The sequence below is a fragment of the Oryctolagus cuniculus genome, unplaced genomic scaffold (assembly GCF_051225735.1).
Source record: "Oryctolagus cuniculus isolate XC-2025 breed Fujian yellow rabbit unplaced genomic scaffold, ASM5122573v1 ptg000044l, whole genome shotgun sequence".
NCBI lineage: Eukaryota > Metazoa > Chordata > Mammalia > Lagomorpha > Leporidae > Oryctolagus > Oryctolagus cuniculus.
The window spans coordinates 330,798-350,731 of NW_028301709.1; the positions used below are offsets into that span (position 1 = coordinate 330,798).

Here is a 19,934-nt window from a genome sequence, read left to right on the forward strand (position 1 = left end):
CACTCTGAAAGTCTACATTCAGCTCTCGATGGTGTGATTACTTAGGAATAGATTTTATATACTTACTTTCATAATCAGTGAACTCGGAATTATTATTGTAGTATTGAGGATTGTACTGACTAAAACACTATGTTTATTCCATGTTAAATAACATCAGCCTATCTTTGGATTCCATTTGTCCTGCTACTGATGTATTCACAGGAGAGGGGAGGTGGGAGGAAAACCCAAGATCCATCAGGGTGGAGGAGGAATGTCAGAGGCTGTGGTTCTATTGTACTGCAGCTTGGGTTCTGGAAGAACACATGAATGGACCCAGATGGTTTGAAGCTAACTGAGGGCCTATGTTCTGTACACTTGTCTGTGGTACTGCATTTTCATTTATGTAAAATTTATTTTCTTCAAGCAATATATTAATTTGGATGAAAATGAAGATGTTAAGGAATTTTCAGAATGGGTCTGTTTAACCCTCATTGGCTTTGTTTTTAGGCACTTAACTCAGAAAAGAAAAGATAGAAAAATACATTTTGGGTTCTCTTCATCTGTACCATGGAACTCTTTGGTTAAGATTTGTCATTTTGTCATATTTGATTCTCTAGACTCCCTGAAAAATCCCCTACTTCATTAGATGGAGTCCGTGTCTCACCATGGCAGTGAAAAGTTTAAAATGTCCCAGCTGTGCATTTAGCTAGGTCATGGACACATGCCATGGCACTTGCCAGCCAATTGTGTCAGGGGCATCATCTGAATCAGAATTACTTGCATGAAAACAAGGAGTTGCAGATTCTTGCAGTGAAAGTGGAGAGGAGCAGGAGCTGCAGAACATTGCCAGGGGTGAGTGTGCCATGGGATGCCATGTGGTGGCTGGTGTCTGGGGTGCTGGTTCTGCAGAAGATAGGGCTTATGGGGGCTGGTGCTGTGGTGTAGCAGGTAAGGCTGCCTCCTGCAGTGCCAGCATCCCATATGGTCACCGGTTCGATTCCCGGCTGCTCCATTTCCCATCCAGCTGTGCTATGGCCTGAGAAAGCAGTAGAAGATGGCCCATATCCTTGAACCCCTGAAACCACATGGGAGACCTGGAAGAAGCTCCTAGCTCCTGGCTTTGGATCAGCTCACTCTGCCCATTGCATCCAATTGGGGAGTAAACCAGCAGATGGAAGATTCTCTCTCTCTCTCTCTCTCTCTCTCTCTCTCTCTGTGCCTCTCCTCTCTCTCTGTAACTCTGACTTTCAAATAAATAAATCTTTTTTAAAAGAGCTTATGCTGATGGGTAGTGGTCATGGAAAATGTATGGGACATTTTGCAGCAAGATTTTGGATGAATTTTCCAACCCCTGAACCTCCTAGAGATTAGAATAGACTTCTAATGCGTAACTTCCTCTTATGCTTAATTAGGTTTTTGTTTTGAATTGTTTTTGATGAAACAGCAAGGAATTCTGAGTTATAGACTTCCTATTTCAGAGATAGGAGAACACTGATGCCTGCATTTTAATTAAATAATGCCTATCACCCTTTCTTAAGCAACAAATGATCACAGATTCTCTCTTTGCTGCTAAGTAATGAGCATGGTGATTCTTCCCACCGTAACCACCTTCCCACCTACACTCCCTCCCCTCTTTCTCCTTCCTCTCCTATTGACATGGAATGCCTTACATAGCTAGGGTGAACATTTATCCCGCTTGGCCCTAGGTGTTCATACACTTCAACTCTGTGTAATTATTCATATGCCCTTTTTATGACCAAGCTTATGTCAGAATGACAAATTATATATTCACCTAATACTGAGAGTCATCAAATTGATTTCTATTTTCTTCTCTCTTAGGCAGTTCTTGAGGGGCAGAAATATTTATTTTGTGTATCATGTATTTATTCAACTAAAAGACTGACTGTCAAGATGCTGAGTTTTAGTGTCAAAGCAAATATGTTTCTAGACCCCATGAAGTCTACAGTCTGGCAAGAAAGTGCCATCTACCCCAAGAATATTGTTTAACATAGTAAATGCTGGTGTGAAGTCAGTGGATAAAGATTGAAGCATTCTTAATCTAGCACCACCTCTAATCCCATGATCTCTAATTGAGAGAAGTAATCAGAAACACAGAACTCCATGTTACTCAGTTATCTCTTTGAATTTCTGATTAAAAATAAAACATATCAAACAACACACAAATACCTAGGAGTGCATAATATTTATATACTATCTTGATATTAAAAATAAGAACAAATAACCATGAAAAACAAAAACTTTGAATCTCCTTTGTTTTCTAGACAAGTTATAATCCTATGTGGTTCTTTACAGTACATTATTACCGTAAATTACAGTACATCATTACAGTAAATTATTACAGTAAATAATTACAGTAAATTATTTTTGTAGGTACTCTTCATCTCTCTCACATTTTTCCATTTGATAAATCAGATTTTAAAAACTGAGACACAAGACAAAAGAAATATCTTTAAGCAGGTATTATATATTGATTGACATTCTAAAAAACAGTTGTTTATTTATTTGAAAGTCACAGTTACACAGAGAGGAAGGGGAGAGAGAGAGAGAGAGAGAGAAACATCTTCCATCTTTTGGTTCACCCACCAATTGGTCACAATTGCTGGAGCTGTACAGCTCCAATGCCAGCAGCCAGGAGCTTCTTCTGGGTCTCCCACACAGATGCAGCTGCCCAAGGACTTGGGCCATCTTCCACCACTTTCCCTGGCCATAGCAGAGAGTTGGATTGAAAGCAGAGTAGCCAGGACTCAACCTCCACCCATATGGAATGTCCATGCTGGCAGTAGCTTTACCTGCTATTTCACAATGCTGGCCCCTTGATTGGCCTTTAACTTAGACTTTTTAATGATATTAAAAAACACCATGCTTTTCTAAGCTCTTTCCATTCAGTTTCTACTTTGTAAACTCCAGATAATACTGTCCCCAGAATTAATCTAAGGTATAAATGCTATGATATAAGGCATTTAACCCCTTAACCTGTCTCCTTGAATACTCAGCTATGTTAGCTCTGTGTCCATTCTTCTGTCTCTGTACTAGATGAATAAAAAGACAGTGTAAAATGATTTGAAAAGAACTATAAGGAGTTGGTGCCGTGGTGCTGCTGCCAATTGGGGACTGAACCAACAAATGGAAAACCTCTCTCTCTCTCTCTGTCTCTGCCTCTCCTTCTCTGTAACTCTGACTTCCAAATAAATCAATAAATCTTAAAAGAACTATAAACATCAATAAAACACAAATGAAAATTGTATTCTCAAAACTGGATATTAAACCATGCCTTCTACACCTCTGTTAAAAGTTACATTCTATCATAGTCATTTATGATTTCTAGGGCCAAAGTAGTAAATAAGATTTTTCTGGAAGAGACCGAGGTTATGAGGGAGCCAGGATTTGGGGTCAGTTAGCAGGAGTGAGTGTCACTCATTCAGATTTGATGCAGGAAAGGAACAGCAACTGATCCCTGAGATTTTGGTGTGAGAAGGAAAGGAAGGAGGGACTTAACAAAAGCAAAGGCCCTCTGGTTGTGGGCACCCACCCCTGACTGCAGCCTTTGCGAGGGCCAGCTGGTGTCTCTAGGATTGCTGCGGCCTGGACTCCATTTCCCAAAGTTCCCAGGAGCTCTGACATATTCTGCCTTCCAAATGCCTGTGAGCATGCTCATGCCACTGCCAGTCCCTGGGGGTCTGAGTTGGACCAGAGGGAGTTCATTCCCTGATCAGGGTCAGCCCTGAGGGCTGTCCTGCTCCTACTCTGGCATTTACTGCATCTCCTGCTCTGCACGTGCAATCCCAGGCAGTTTCCGAGTGCTCACCCTGAGCCTGCCTCCTGCTGCTTCTTCCCTCTTCATTGTCCTCCTGTGGGTCCCATGTGCCAGGGACTCTCTTCCCCGCACTCCCCGCTTCACTCACTGTGTGTCCGGAAGAATGGGTACCTATTCCAGGGACTTTCTGCTACAAGTTTGGCATGCAGGAAGGGGCAGGGACATGTGTGGGAGAAGGGTGAGTGCCAGGGCACCAGTGATCATGGCAGCTTCCCCTGAGGTCAGGACTGGGACCCGGTCTGTTCTGTCTCCCACCTCCGCTTCCCAGGCTCCCAGTGCCTGGACTCTCTCCTGCAGAACCTCACCCAAACTGTCCCTAATGTGCTTTATTTAGTGGTTACAGGAGAGAGGGGGCAGCGTTCTGGGAACATGCACACACAGGGAAAGAAGGCAGAAAGACCCCTGCTCTCCACAGTTAAATAAGCCGGGTTCCCACTGTGGGTGGTTTCAGAATGCAGTCTGGCCTGGTCTCTTGATGTTTTCTGGGCTGTTGGTTCCTGCAGGGTGGGGCTGTATGGCCTTCAGCAGGGAGCCTGTGGCAGCAGAGGGGTGGGAAGAAGGATCTGACAAGGATCTGCCCCACTGCTCTCATCCTGCACCTCATCTTCCTGGTGGGGAGCAGTGTGAAGCGTGAATAGCTGCTTTGCGCATTGATCCCTCTCAAGTATTAATTATCAGACTTTTCCAATGTGGAATTTGAAGCTGTTCCAGAAACCTGGGGTGGGAAAACTGCCTTCTTTCAAACAGGCACAGAGACAGTGGCGGATCCAAGGAGTTTCTATTAATGGCCCTAGGCTCAGCTGGAATGATTTCCTGAGAATTGAGCATCAAATTCAAATTTCTTAGCTGTTACAGCATTGGTGGGTTTAAATGGCAGCCTACATGACTTAGGGCCACTTTTCCAATGGTCAGTGGGTCCAGTATGTTTGTAAAAGAGATGCTGGGGACAGATTTATTAGGACAGATTTATGACAGTAGTTTACAGAAAGAGAACTGAGGACATCTTCCCTCCCTAGATAAGATTTCAGTGGGCAGCTGTTTCACTCATTAATTGTGAGCATCCACTTTTAAAGGTTTGTGTTGGATGAGGTCCACTTCTCTTTCTTTGATGATGTATTTGGCTGCTTTTCATTTTCTGTCTTCAGCTATTTCTTCTCCTGTTAGCAAGGCTCTCAAATGTTTTTAACTGCCACTGATCCCTTTGCAAAGTGAGAAGGGAACTAAAATTAATGCAAGTCTACTGTGTTGTCAATAACTGGAACTACTTTTTTAAAGATTTATTTATTCATTTGAAAGAGTTACACAGAGAGAGGAGAGAGACAGAGAGAGAGAGAGAGAGAGAGAGAGAGAGAGAGACGTCTTCCATCGGATGGTTCACTCCCCAAATGGTAGCAACAGTTGGAGCTGTGCCAGTCTGAAGCAAGTATCCAGGAGCTTCTTCTGGGATGAAGCTGTTTTTTTTAAATAATTATTTATTTATTTTAAAGGCAGAGTTACAGAGTGGCAGAAACAGAGATAGATGGCTGGAGCTGTTTGGATCCACAACCAGAAGCCAGGAGCTTTGTCCAGGTCTCATAGGTGGGTGCAGGAGATGAGGGATTTGGGCCATCTTCTACTGTTTTCCCAGGCCACAGCAGAGAGCTGGATGGGAAGTGCAGCAGCCAGGATCCCAACCGGCACCCATATAGGATGCTGACACTGCAGGCAGTAGCTTTACCCACTATGCAACAGTGCTGCCCACTAACTGGAGCTCTTTTAATCTGAGTTTGCATAAAGTGGAGAATTACAGCATCATAAATACAGATAAGTAACATCTTTTTCTCTGCCCAGTACTTTACAGTTACCCAGTGATCCACTGAGAATCTAACATTCCACACTGTGAAATTAAGAAGGCCAGTTACTTGTCTTATTTTGGGTTCTATGTTTAAACCCATGACATTTTTGAAATGGGAGGATATTAGCTCTACAATTTGATAGAGACTGGTCTGCGGAAGCATCGATAGAAGTTATAACTGTGAGAGTGGTAAGAAAGAAGAGGGGAAGAAATAAGTGCCCCTTACCCCACACAGAGATGTCCACAAATGGAGTAGATGTGCATTTGAAAACTATGGCTGACTTTCTGGGACAAACTGTGTTTGAGTGCTTCACATGTTCTGATAGAAAGGTGTTGCCACCAGGTTATTAGTATATTTATTTAGTTAGTTTTTAAAGATTTATTTATTTATTTGAATATCAGAGCTACACAGAGAGAGAAGGAGAGGCAGAGAGAGAGAGAGAGAGAGAGAGGTCTTCCATCAGGTTCATTTCCCCAATGGCTTCATCATTGTGAACTTTGCTCAGTTCCTGACCTATACCTTTCCTTTAACCTAGTACTTTGCCATGTAGTAGCCCATGAAAACTGCAGACTGCATAAATGAATGAATACTTGGAGGGTTGTGACTCCTTAGAGGAACATCATGAGACAGGAGGAATAAAACAAAACAAAAATATCCTCCGTGTATAGAAGGTACACTGTTTTTGAAAGCCACAGAGAAGAGGAAGAAGAAGGAAAGTAGTGAGACTGGAAAGTTTGTGGCAAAGGTAATAGGCACTGGTCAAGAATTTAACAAGCCCATTAGGAAAGTATTAAGGATTCTTTACTTCCATGTAGACTCTGCCCTCTTATGGTGAACAGGGTCCTCTAAACCCACTTGTTGCACAAATGAAAACCCAATCATTGTCTTCTCCCACAGATGGAGTCTGCTATTGGTTTTGATTTGCATTTCCCTAATGGCTAGTGATATTGGGCATGTTCATTTATGTCTTGACCACTGAGATTTCCTCTTCTGAGAAACCTCTATTCTGATCATTGCCCATTTCTTACGTGTACATTTTGCTTCTTGTTTGGAGTTTTTCCAGTTCTATATATGTATGTTCTGGCTATCAATCTTTAGTCATAGTCGGAGTTTTCAATGTTTCCTGCCATTCTGCCCATTGTATCTTCACTCTGTTGATTACTTTGTTGTGAAGATGTATCTTAATTTGATATGCTCAAATTTCTATATTTTATTTTTGTTACTTGTGCTTTTGTAATCTTACGCAAACTGTTGTCTCTGCTAATGTTTTACAGTTTCTCATATGTTTACTTAGTTTTTGGTTTTATATTTAGACTTTTAATTCACCTTGAGTTGCTTTTACATAGTGTATGAGGTGTTGGGTATATTTTCAGGCTTATACATATGGATAATCACTTTCCTTTAAACCATTTGCGAAAGGGATTCTTCTTTTTCCTGTTTGTTTTCTTTCCTTTGTTAAATAGGAGTTGCCTGTAGAAAAGTCGGTAAATTTCAGCTGCCTATTCTTTTCCATTGAACTATGTGTCTGTTTTCCTACAGTGCTAACACTGCTTCTATTTTTTTAAGATTTATTTATTTATTTGCAAGGCCAGATGCTTCTTCCAAGTCTCTCATGTGGGTGCCAGCACCCTAGAACATGGTCCATCTTTCACCAATTTCCCAGGTGCATTAGTAGGGAGCTGGATTGGAAGTGGAGTACCTGGTCTTCTAGCAATAACATATGGGATGCATGCACTGCAGGTCAAGGCTTTAACCCACTACACCACAGAACCAAACCCTTCCTTATTTACTTCTGCTGTGATCTTTTATTATTCACTTTTTTCTACTGCCCTGTAACTTGAATCATTCCTGTTTTTTTCTGGGTTCTGGAGGATGCCAGTAGGTTGTTTCTGGGATATCTTTTTTGTGTTAGTAGATACTTGGTAATCTAAAATCACAGATTTGGTTTCTATATTTCTCTGCTAATCATGAGGACCTTCTAGATGACAGCAGAAAATGCTGGCAGAAATGAGGATATATTAATTTGCTAAGAAAATACCACAGAGAATATGATGTAAATCATGGAATTTTACTTCTCATAGTTGTAGAGGTTGAAAATATCAGATCAAGGTCCTAATAGGCTTGATTTTTCCAGAAGCCCTTCTCTGATGTGACAGAAACATCTATCATTTGATCTGCTTAAAAGTACTTTCTTCAGGTAGAGTCATGTTGGTGGTTAGCACTTCAGTGTTTGAGTTTTAGGGAGGCACATTTCAGTCCACAACAGCAAAGGGGCCCTGTGGTCTACTTCAAATACAGCCATCTCTGCGGAGGACAGAAAGTTTGAAATCAGCATTAGGAGTTCTCACAGTATTACTGTCAGTGCTATCTCCATCAAATGTGCATTCATGTACACACAAACAAAACTACCTGTACACATAAACACATTCAACAGTGGAAATGCCTGATGGTTGTGTACAGGTAACATCAATATAATAATCCATAAGATGGCCTATTAGCAGACATTAAAAAGAGAATTAGAAAGAATGACAACAAAATCTGCAGTTACCTATATTTATGTCTATATGTATGATATTCAGTATTTATAGTTGCTAAAAGATGAATACTGATGTGTGGGAATAAAAGCTAAACCTTACCTTGCAATATTGCAGCCTAGTCTATATGAAAGATGTCTTCCTAAAACCTTTCACTGGGCCCACTTTGTGGCATAGTAGATTAAGCATCCACCTGCAGCACCAGCATCCCACATGGGCACCAGTTTGAGTCCCTGCTCCTGCACTTCCAATCCAGCTCTTTGCTAATGGCCTAGGAAAACAGTGGAATATGCCCTGAGTGCTTGGGCCCCTGCACCCATGTGAGAGACCTGGAGGAAGCTGCTGACTCCTGGCTTCTGGCACCTGGCTTCAGATCAGCCCAGCTCCAGCCATTCTGGCCATTTAGGGGTGAACCAGTCGATAGAAGACCTCTCTTTCTCTTCCTCTCTATATCTGTAACTCTGCCTCACAATAAAGAAATACATTTTTTAAAAACCTTTCACATTTTAAATTTCTTAATTGTTTTAAAGATTTATTTATTTATTTATTTATTTACAAGTCGAGTTACAGACAGAGAGGAGAGCTAGAGAGAAAGAAAGAGGTCTTCCATCTGATGTTCACTCCCTAATTGCAACTGCTAGAGCTGTGCTGATCTGAAGCCAGGAGCCAGGAGCCAGTTCCAGGTCTCCCAGATGGGTACAGGGGCCCAAGGGCTTGGGCCATCTTTTACTACTTTCCCAGGTCATAGTGGAGAGCAGGATCAGAAGTGGAGCAGCTGAGTATTGAACCGGCCCCCATATGGGATGCTGGAGCTTCAGGCCAGGGAGTTAACCTGCTCCACCACAGCACCAGTCCAACATTTTAAATTTCTGATACTCTAAGGTAGCACAGGACTACATTACATCTAGGAAAGATGCATTTAAAAATTATAAATCTAGTGCATTTCAGCAGTTTTAACAAATACTTCTGATTTTCTCAGCATTATGTATAAATAAATGAGATAATGAGTCATTGTCAGATTTTTAGCTTTTGACAGCCACTTATAATATTTCACAGCTTTTTGAAATTTATTGCTAGTGTGTTTTTCTCAACACATGCACTGGATTTTACCAGTTTAGGGCACAGTGTGTTGCCTCTTATAGGATTTGTATTTTGATGGGTTTTCATGGCACATGTAATCAACATCTGCAAAGCCTCTAAAACACATAAATAATAACATGAATCAGGCTTTTTTCTTAAAGATTCATTTATTTATTTGAAAGAGTTGCACAAATAGAGGAGAGGTAGAGAAAGAGAGACAGACAGACAGAGAGGTCTTCCATCTGCTGGTTTACTCCCAGTTGGCTGCAATGGCTGGTCTGTGTTGATCAGAAGCTAGGAGCTTCTTCCGGTCTCTCACATGTGTGCAAGGCCCCAAGGACTTGGGCCACCTTCTACTGCTTTCTCAGGCCATAGCAGAGAGCTGGTTCAGAAGTGGAGCAGCCACAACTTGAACTGGCACCCATATGGCTTGCCAGCACTGCAGGCAGCAACTTTATCTGCTATGCCACAGCGCCTGCCCCACATTGCATCTCTTTAAGATGATATGGATTTAAGTTCATGAGAAATTATTAGCATCGTGGGAACTGATAGATATGGATGAAGCAGGATGGACTTGTTAGGAAGGGTGATGTTAATTTTCTTATAAAATAAATAAATAAGAAATTAAATATGGTCAGACATAAATGAAGACTAAATTTTATTAGTGGTGATCCAGAAAACACTGATCTCAGGTCTTTTTCTTCCAGTGTTAAGTTTATATTTTTAAAGGCATATAAAGTGAACAAATTTCATGTAATTTATATATACAGTTTGAAGAGCAAACTGATAACATCCTATCCTATCTTCCCTTGGTCTCATATTTCCAACTCGCTCCTTCTCATTTTATTTTCTTTTAATTTTGACAGCTGCATGCTTTGATTTTATTTTAGAATCACAAGCTTTAACCCTCTACAAAATAAAGAATTCAGCAAGTAGTAGTAGAAATATCAATGAGTATATGTTGTATACTCTATCAAAGAGTACAGAAAAGTGCTATGAACAATACTCAAATCTCAAAATGTCCATTTAACTCATATGCTGCTTTTCGTTGTCTATATATTAATTACCACCAGTCAGAGAAAACATATGGTATTTGTCTTTTGGGGGCTAGCTTTTTTCATGAAGCATACTTGTTTCCAGTTCATCCATTTAGTTACAGAAGATGGGATTTCATTCTCAAGTATGGCTGAATAGTATTTTACACTGTATATATAGCTCATATTTTTTTCTAGTCACCAGTTGATGGATATCTGGGTTGATTCCATGTTATCTATTGTGAATTGAGCTGTAATAAACATAAGGGTACAGATAACTCATGCCTATGCATATTCTATTTCATTTAATGTGGATAAATTCTCAGGAGTCAGATGACAGGATCATATGGTATGTTTGTTTTCAGATTTCTGAGGAACTTTGATACTGCCTTCCATAATGGTTGTACTAGCTTCATTCCCACCAACAGTGGGTTAGGGTACCTTTTTCTCTCCCTCTCCACCAGCCTTTATTGTTTGTTGACATTTTCAAAAGAATTATTTTTTTGAAAGGTGGAGTTACAGAGAGGGAGAGACAGAGGCAGAGGCAGAGAGACATAAGTATTTTATCTGCTTGTTTATTCTCCATATGGCACAACAGGTGGTGCTGGTCCAATCGGAAGCCAGAGTTAGGAGCATCTCCCTGGTCACCCAAGTGGGTGCAGGGACCCAGGCACTTGGGCCATCCTCTACTGCCCTCCCAGTCCAGTGCATAAAGCTGGACTGGAAGAGGAGCAACCGGGACCAGAACTGGCACCCATATGGGATGCCGGCTCCATGGGTGGAGGATCAACCCAGTGTGCCACGGCACTGGCCCCCATCAGGGATATTTTTCTATAGTTCCCTCTCTCCACTGTATCTTTTTCTAGTTGAAGAATTAAGGTGATGCAGGATTAATCGAATGAGTTTGAGAGGATTGTCTCTCTTTCAATTCTTTTGAATAGTTTGAGAAGAATTGGGATTAGTTCTTTAAAAGTCCTGTAGAATTCAATAGTGAGCCTGTCTGATCCTGGACTGTTCTTTGGTGGGAGGGTCTTTATTACTCATCCAATCTCTGTCTTGGTTTTTGATTTGTTTAGCTTTTCTATGTGTCTTCATGACTCAATTTTGATATATTGTGTATGTCCAGGAATCTGTTGATTTTTCCTCTAGGTTTTCCAATTTGTTAACAGTCACAACAGATGCCCACATCCTATATTGCAGTGCTAATCTGAGTTTTGGGTACTCCACTTCCAAATCAATTTCATGTTAATATCCCTAGGAAGCAATAGATAATAGCTCAAATTCTTTCTTTCCTGTCATCTAATTTGGAGAACTGCAACCTCAATGGGGACTTGAGAACCTGGTCTTGCACAGTTGTAGCCATATAGAAAGTGAACCAGCAGATGGGAGATCTCTCTGCTTCTCTTTCCTTCTCTCTTTGTCTCTGTGTCTCTCTGCCTTTTTTATCATATTAAAATATTTAATTACTTACTTGAAAGAGTTACAGAGAGAGGGAGAGACAGAAATCTTCCACCACCTAATTCATTTTTGAGATGACTTTAATAGCCAGAGTGTGGCCAGGTTGAAGCCAGGAACTTTTCCTCCAATGTGCGTGGCAGCATCCCAGGCATTTGGGCCATCTTTCCCTGCTTTTTCAGTCCATTGGTAAGGAGCTGGATCAGAAATGGAATAGCTGGTACTTGAACTGGTGCACATACAGGATGCCAATGTAACAGACAGCAGCTTTGTCCACTGCACCACAACCACCAGCTCCTCTTTCTGCCTTTCCAATAAATAAATCTTTTGAAAAAGAGCTTAAGGTAGTAAAAGTCATCATGACTGAGCAATGGCAAATTTATTGAAGTGATCTATTTTCTTAAAGATCTATTTATGAATTTGAAAGGCAGCACTAGAAAGAGAGAGTGGGAGAGATGGATCTTCCTCCTGGTTTGTTCACTCCTCAAATGGCTGCAATGAGTGTGGCTAGGCCAGACTGATACCAGGAGCCGGGGGCTTCTTTCAGGTCTCTCACAAGTGTGCAGGAGCCCCAATATTTGAGTCACCCTGTGCTGCTTTTCCAGACACATTAGCAGGGAACTGGATCCATTTGGAGCATTAATGTCTATGATACTCTCCTTGCAGTTGAAGGATTTAGAATCCATTTCGATTATGGGTGGGCCAAGTACAACAGCTCCCAATTGTCCAAGGTTTGGATTAGATGGGTTCTGAGAAATTTTGTTAAAATAGTTATTAATCATAACTCTCAGTTTAAGCTTTTCTTACCAAATTTTCGTGTTTGCTGATGTTTATATCTATGGGAAAATTGGGTCTCTGGATTGCAACCAATGAAAGCATCCAGACTAACAGTAATAAGGTCAACAGTCAGCAGAATGATGTCCAGCTGAACTGAAATAGCTTTTCTTATTTGGTAGAGGGGTTACCTCCTGCATTATACTGACATACTGACATAGACAGTAGATGTTGGAGCCTGTCCCTTCTGCCAAATGGAGAATACCATATTTTGGTTCATCATATATATATTTATATATTATAATATATATTATATTATATATTTCTATACATAATATAGAATTACATATAATTATTATAAATATATAATTATATAATTATTATATATGAATTTATTATTTATATAAAATATATAATTATTTCTGATCCAGCTCCTTACCAATGGATTGAAAAAGCAGTGAAAGATGCTCCAAGTACCTGGGTTGCTGGGATACACATCGGAGGAGAAGCTCCTGGCTTCAACCTGGACACACTCTGGCTATTGAAGTCATCTCAATAATATATATATAATATATAATACAATAAATTATATAATATTATCTGTTTATAATTATTATATTTATATACATAAATATATAAATAAATGTAAATATATATATATAAAGAATTTATTTATGTATTTGACAGGTTTACTTACAGAGAGTGAGAAGAAGAGACACAGAAAGGTCTTCCATATGCTCATTTACTCCCCTAATGACTGCAATGTCTGCAGCTGGGCCAATCTGAGCTAGGAGCTTCCAGGTCTCCCACATTTTGGCAGGGACAGAAGCACTTGGAACAGCTTCTACTGCTTTCCCAGGCTATTGCAGAGAGCTGGATGGGAAAAGGAGAAATGGGGACCAGAACTGGTACTCATATGGGGTGCCAGCACTGCAGGTAAAGGATTACACCACTGCACCACAGTGCTGGCCCCAGTCTATCCTTTATTAAGGAGATCTCAGTAATCATGTTCAGGTATTGCTGTCCTATATTCATGGCCAAAGTCCTAGCAGACAACATGGTTTGGAGAATCGTAAGCACAAGGTGTGTAGGAGAATTCATTTCTCATACAGCACAGTTAATAACAAGGTTCCAAGAGGGGAAATTACTTGCATCTTAGTCTTTGAGAACTATTGGACATCACAGGTGATCTAAAGAATTTAGAAGGTTTGTGAGCCCCTAGAGTGAAAAAGTCACTGGGAGCACAAGGACAGTGCCTAGAGTTTATTTTGATGGATTTTAGCCCCTTTCATTGGAGGGAGGCCTGAAGAAGCTGGACTGATTTGTAAACCTCAGAAGTGTCTTTTCAAGATGAAGGCAAACTTAGACTGAGGGGTTTTTGGAAAAACTGAACAAAATGCATTAGCCACACTTGGTTAAGATACATCATTTATCTATTGATTTTCATCAGATCTGTTAGCATTAGGTATAAGGTACAGTGGACATGGTGGTTGGCATATAACAATATGATTTTAGTAATATATCATGAGGTGCTTTTATTTTTAGTGGATTTAGCAGGTAAAATTGTGCTACCTAATGGGATATAGCTGGAATAATCACCTTTTTGTTAAATAAATCTGAGGTAACAAATGTTAGTTAATGAAGACATTGAGTTTTCTTTTATTGGGCCTTCTTGGTTATTTTAATCTGGGATCTGCGAATTCTCATTTTCTCTAGGCAATTTGCAACTGAAAAATTTTATTTTATTCCTCATCATTTCAGACCAACTCTGCTGCTTCTGGGATTTTTAGTACATCTGACAATTGGAAATTTAGACAATAGTATAGTTAAAAAGAGATGTACCAATAAAGTATTTATATTTATTCTGATACATATTTTGGAATTCTTCTAAAATTCCTATTGAGTATCCTTGTTAAATTTAGTTGCATCCCAGGTTAAGATTTATTGGAGGCAGGCGCCATGGCTCAATAGGCTAATCCTCCAGCTGCAGTGCAGGCACACCGAGTTCTAGTCCTGCTGGAAGCACCAGATTCTGTCCCAGTTGCTCCTCTTCCAGTCCAGCTCTCTGCTATGGTCCAGGAGTGCAGTGGAGGATGGCCCAAGTGCTTGGGCCCTGCACCTCCATGGGAGACCTGGAGGAAGAACCTGGCTCCTGCTTTGGATCAGCGCAGTGTACCGGCCAAAGCACACTGGCCACAGCAGCCACTGGGGGGTAAACCAATAGAAAAAGGAAGACTTTTCTGTCTGTCTCTCTCTCTCACTGTCCACTCTGCCTGTCAAAATAAAAAATAATTTTTATAAAAAGACTTATTGGAGCCACTCTAGTGATTATACCCATGTAACTTTGTTAATAAATGCAAATAGCACCTGGGAAAATTGATGTATATCTTATGCTGTAGAGACTTAAGATTGAACATCTTTTTTTTAATCTTTTTTAATTATATAATTTAAAAACAAATTTTAGATTTTTTTTCACTTTACTAAGCCACAGCTCTGGCCCCATTAATATGTCTTAACAATGTTTTTTCCTCTCAGACTTATCTCTATTGGTTCAGTTAACTGCATGCCTTTTCTTTACATTCAGATTCTCTCAGCTGTCAAAGCTTATTCATCTTAATTCTGTTGTTCCTATTTCCCTCCATTTTATTCTGTCCCTAGGCTAATTGAGGTCATGATTCTCCATTCCTTCTGTGTGGTGTCACAGTAGGCTTGAAGTGTTCTTTTTCTCTTCTGATTTCTAAAGAAAGAAATTATGTATTCCCCCAGTTTAGATATTTTAATAATTCATTCTAAAACAAAGGTTAAATGTTCTTAATTTGACAAGAATTTTCAGGGCCAGTGGTGTAGCATAGTGGGTAGAGCCACCACTTGCAGTGCTGGCATCTCATATGGATCCAGATCTCTGCTAAAGCCTGAGAAAGCAGTAGAAGATGGCCCAAGTCCTTGGCCCCTGCACCCATGTGGGAGACCTGGAAGAAGCTCCTTGCTCCTGGCTTTGGATTGGCACAACTCTGGCCATTGCAGCCAACTGGGGAGTGAACCAGTGGATGGAAGACCCCTCTCTCTTCTCTGCCTCTCTCTGTGTAATTCTGACTTTAAAATAAATAAATCTTTAAAAAAAGAATTTTTTCTAATTTTAGAATTGTTCTCCTTCATTGTCACTTCAGGGTGTGTGTAAAGAGTGCATATCCAGTTTTTCTATTTTGGATTTTTGGGATTTTGTATTAGCTCTGCTGTGTATTCATTTTTCTCGAGCATTGGTGATATCTTCTCCTTAGTTGTATTAAGAGAGAGAGCAATAGCCCTCATGTCTTTTTAGGTAAGTAAGACATATTAAAAACAGAGCATTCAGTATACATTCATAGTAGTTTGACTTGTTCAATTGATTTACGTGACCTCCCTTGGACATTCTTGGTCTCTGCTGTACAACTTTCTATACTCATTAATTCTTTGATATTCCCAAATCCAGAAAATGAATGACTCAACAGCTGTGTTCCTGTATTTGCTGGGACTCAGGGTAAGAAGCAAAGTGGAGGTGTTCAGGAATCTAAAGGTACATGCTACATAGCAAAGCACATCATTTCCTATACAAAGTGACTGGGAAATCCAGAATCTTTTGCACACATATTGGATCCTGAACTATTACTGGAGTATTCAGTAAGATTTTAATGTATTTATTTTCTGTGTGTGTGTTTGTATTTCTAAATAAACTCTGCTGGGCTACTTAACATTAACATGTATTGCAGAATTCTTTCATCAGTTTTTACTTTTAAAAAGTTTCTCTTTCAGTTTTATGGGAGAGGGTAGAAGCTTTCTGCTATGTAACTGAAAATTCATTCATTCATTAAACTTAAAATATTTGTTTGAAATGGGTGGAATACTATTAATTCTTGTGTGATTTACATGAAACTAAATACATTCTCTATTTTGTTTTGCTTAAAATTTCTGCATGTGTGGACTTCTTTTTTCCTTCTTGCCCCAAATCCCTTTGTGTATTGCGATGGCAAATGGGTTTTACACTGGAGAAAACATGTTATTTTGGCAAAGAAGTACTTAGCCTTCTGGCTTCAAGTATTCAAATATTACATGAGAAATCAGTAAATTTGTTTACTGTACAAATGTCCTTCATACAATTTTGTAATATTCTGGAATGTGAGAGGAAGCAGGAAATAGGAGTTTTATGGGTGGGAAGGAAGTTTGGGGGGAGAGGAAACCACTGTAATCCAAAAGCTGTACTTTGGAAATTTATAGTTATTAAATAAAAGTTAAACAATTTTGTAATCTCCATCTTCCTTTTTATTTTTTCCTTTTTTAAAAAAGATTCATTTATTTTTCTTTAAAGTCAGAGTTACATGCACAGAGAAGGAGAGAGAGAGAGGGAGAGCAGTCTTCCAACCACTGGTTCACTCCCCATTTGGCCACAATGGCTGGAGCTCTGCCAATACAAAGCCAGGAGCCAGCAGCTTCTTTTGGGTCTCCTATGCAGGTGCAGGAGCCCAAGGGCTGGGCCATCCTCTACTGCTGGATACTTGCCTAAAAAGCTGGATAATAATTTGAGTAGCCAGGACTTGAACTGGCACCCTTGTGGAAAGTCAGCACTGCAAGCCACAGCTCTACTTGCTACTCCACAGCATCAGCCCCCTAAATACTTATGACTATTGCTACGCTATTGGAATTTATAATTGATAATGCTGAACAATTGAAACTGTCTTATTTACAATTGTAGGACTGGATATGGCAGTTTTACTTGAAGTACAGTATGTAGCCTGCTTATTGTATGATTTTTGGAAAAGCATGTATTTATATACAACAGCAGACCTGTAATCATTTAAAAGTGAATTATCATGATTACCCAGATGTAAAGAATGCAATATGTGCTAATGAGTTAGCAGTCACAGACATTTAGAATTAGAGGGATTTTGGAACCTTTTCAATACTGCAGTTTTTATGAAAAACTAATAATTTTTTTATTTGACAGGTAGAGTTATAGACAGTGAGAAAGACAGAAAGGTCTTCTTTCCATTGGTTCACTCCCCAAATGGCTGCCACAGTTGGAGCTGTGCCCATCCAAAGCCAGGAGTCAGGTGCTTTCTCCTGGTCTCCCATCTGGGTGCAGGGCCCAAGCATTTGGGCCATCCTCAACTGCCTTCCCGGGCCATTGCAGAGAGCTGGACTGAAAGAGGTGTAACCAGGACTAGAACCCTTTGCCCTTATGGGATACCAGCACCACAGGTGGAGAATTAACCAAGTGAGCCATGGCGCTGGCCCCCAATAAATTTACTCTTAACAAAATATCAAAATATCTTATTCAGTATAAAGTTAGTAGTGAAAAAGAGACTACCTTGTTGAACACAGAAATTTGAGATTATATTTCTTGGTATTAATTTGCATCTTAAGGCTTATTGCCTAGTTTATTTCAACATTTCCATCTAATATTACTAATAATATCTTGTACTTAGTGGTTCACTGTGTGCCAGACAATATTCTTTTGATTTTTTAAAAGATTTATTTATTTATTTATTTATTTGGAAGTCAGAGTTACACAGATAGTGAACAAGAGGAAGAGAGAGAGAGAGAGAGGTCCTCCATCTGCTGGTTCACTCCCCAGATGGCCTAAAAGGTCAGAGATATGCCAATCTGAAGCCAGGAGCCAGGACCTCTTCAGGGTCTCCCATGCAGATTCAAGGGCCCAAGGACTTGGGCCAACTTCCTACTGCTCTCCCAGGCTATAGCAGAGAGCTGGATGGAAAGTGGAGAAGCCGGGACTTGAACTGGTCTCCATATGGGATGCCCACACTGCATGCAGTGGCTTTACTGGCTACACCACAGCACTGGCCTCAAGACAATGCTCTAAAATGATGCATTAATTATTCCCAAATATTGAAAAGTGGCATGGTACACATTTGAATGTGTTGTTTTGTACTAGTTGTAGAAACAGTTTAAAATATATTTGTATTTAAAAATGTAAGCTATGATCTAAAGGTTTACTTTCCCCTAAGGTGCCTGTTTGGTAACTGAGAGATCGTTGAAGTCTCAAGTTAGAGTACAACTGATATTATCCAAGCCTCCTTTATCACATGAGGATGCTAAATGCCAAGGCCCAGAGAAGTAAAGTGAATTGTTCGAGGTCACATAGGTAAGTTGTAGCAGGGATAATTCTGTATTAGCATTAGGTATCCTGATACATAGGCCACTATTCTGTCAATTTTGTACTCCTTCTGGAGTTAAAGATTCTAAGTTGTGGAAAATTAAGTTTGGAAATTTAGTGGTTGCTATGTTGTTATGGTGAGAAATTTCTGTGTATAGCTATGAGTTGCTTAAATTTTATTCAATATATTTTTCTAGTATGTTTGCAATTTATTTGAAATGTATAAGAAATAGCTTCATCTATTTGCCAAAAGAATTTTTTGAAGATTTATTTATATTATTTGAAAGTCAGAATTACACAGAGAGAGAAGGACAGGCAGAGAGAGTGGTCTTCCATTCACTGGTTCACTCCACAGTTGGCCTCCATGGCTGGAGCTGTGCCGACTGGAAGGCAGGAGCCAGGAGCCTCTTCCTGGTCTCCTATGCAGGTGCAGGGGCCCAAGGATTTGGACCATTTTATAGTGCTTACCCAGGCCGTAGCAGAGAGCTGGATAGGAAGTGGAGCAGCCAGGTCTTGAACTGATGCCCCTATGAAGAAGAAGTGTTAGCACTGACATAATAACAGACACATAGTTCAATGGAAAAGACTAGGTAGCATAGAAATAAACCCAAATTTCTACCAGCAACTCATATTTAACAAAGGAACTAAAATGAACTGGAGAAAGAAGAATCTCTTTCACAAGTGGTGCAGAGGAACTTGATTATCCATATGTAGAAGCCTGAAAAGAGATTCCAACATCTCTTACACTATCTGAAACTGAACTCACAGTGAATTAAACATCTAATCATAAGACCCAAACCCAAGTAAACATAGGGAAACTCTAAATATTGTCAACACACAATAGCTTTTGGGTAAGATTCCAATAGCAATAGTCACAAAAATAAAAACAGAGACATTTGAGTATATCCAACTAAGATACTTCTTCACAACAAAGTAAACATCAGAGTGTAGATACAATGAACAGATGGCAGGAAAAATTAAAACACTGAATGTTTACAGATTTCCAGAACATTTACATGAATTGGAAAAACTCCAAAAAATACAGTGAAGAAACAGGCAAGGATCTGAATAGACATTTCTCAGAAGAAATGTAAATGGTCAAAACATGTGAATATGCCCGATGTCACTAGCCATTATGTAAATATAAATCAGAACACCATATCAGTCTCCAACACCTGTGGGAGAATACAACACTCAGGTGTGTGTTTGTGCAGCAAGTGGGTTTAGAGGACCCTGTTCACCTCTGGAGAGCAGAGTCTA

At 39.9% G+C, this 19,934-nt stretch overlaps 1 long non-coding RNA gene across 4 annotated transcripts in view; it reads left to right on the forward strand.

Annotated features, from left to right (window-relative positions):
• Positions 1 to 16,190, forward strand: part of LOC149119048 (uncharacterized) — a 22,708-nt gene extending 6,518 nt beyond the window's left edge. For 2 of the 4 annotated variants that reach the window (XR_016228847.1, XR_016228845.1), the window contains exon 3: positions 15,996 to 16,190. This is a non-coding gene — a long non-coding RNA (uncharacterized LOC149119048). Of the gene's footprint in view, positions 1 to 1,003; positions 1,213 to 12,957; positions 13,095 to 15,995 lie in introns of those variants that run through there. The other 2 variants (XR_016228848.1, XR_016228846.1) reach the window with 2 other exon arrangements.
• Positions 16,191 to 19,934: the final 3,744 nt, after the last annotated feature.